General features: G+C 74.6%; 1 protein-coding gene across 1 annotated transcript in view; it reads right to left on the bottom strand.

The window, feature by feature from the left end:
* ABTB1 (ankyrin repeat and BTB domain containing 1) overlaps window positions 1-244 on the bottom strand; it is a gene marked incomplete in the record, with an annotated part of 5,301 nt that overhangs the window by 1,432 nt on the left and 3,625 nt on the right.

Below are 244 nucleotides of genomic sequence, written 5' to 3'. Positions count from 1 at the left end.
CGCTGTGGCCGAACACAGCCCCCCGGACGGTGAGTGCTGAGTGGCCACAGCACAGGGCTGAGGCCGGGAAGGCCTGCGGGCCGCCTCGCCAGGCATGTCTCCCCGTGAAGGGGTGTGCTCCTGCCTGCTGCGGGCCCCGTCGGGCACTCGGCCTGGCAGGGAGCAGCTGCTCCTGTGCGGCCGCCGGGGCCTCGGGCAGCCAGCGACGGGTAAGCACGGTTAGGGGCAACGAGCGGGGGGCCCC

Source organism: Tupaia chinensis, unplaced genomic scaffold (genome assembly GCF_000334495.1).
Source record: "Tupaia chinensis unplaced genomic scaffold, TupChi_1.0 Scaffold147500_2, whole genome shotgun sequence".
NCBI classification, from domain to species: domain Eukaryota; kingdom Metazoa; phylum Chordata; class Mammalia; order Scandentia; family Tupaiidae; genus Tupaia; species Tupaia belangeri.
The sequence above is the reverse complement of the archived record's forward strand: the minus strand, read 5'-3'. Positions and strand labels throughout refer to the sequence as shown.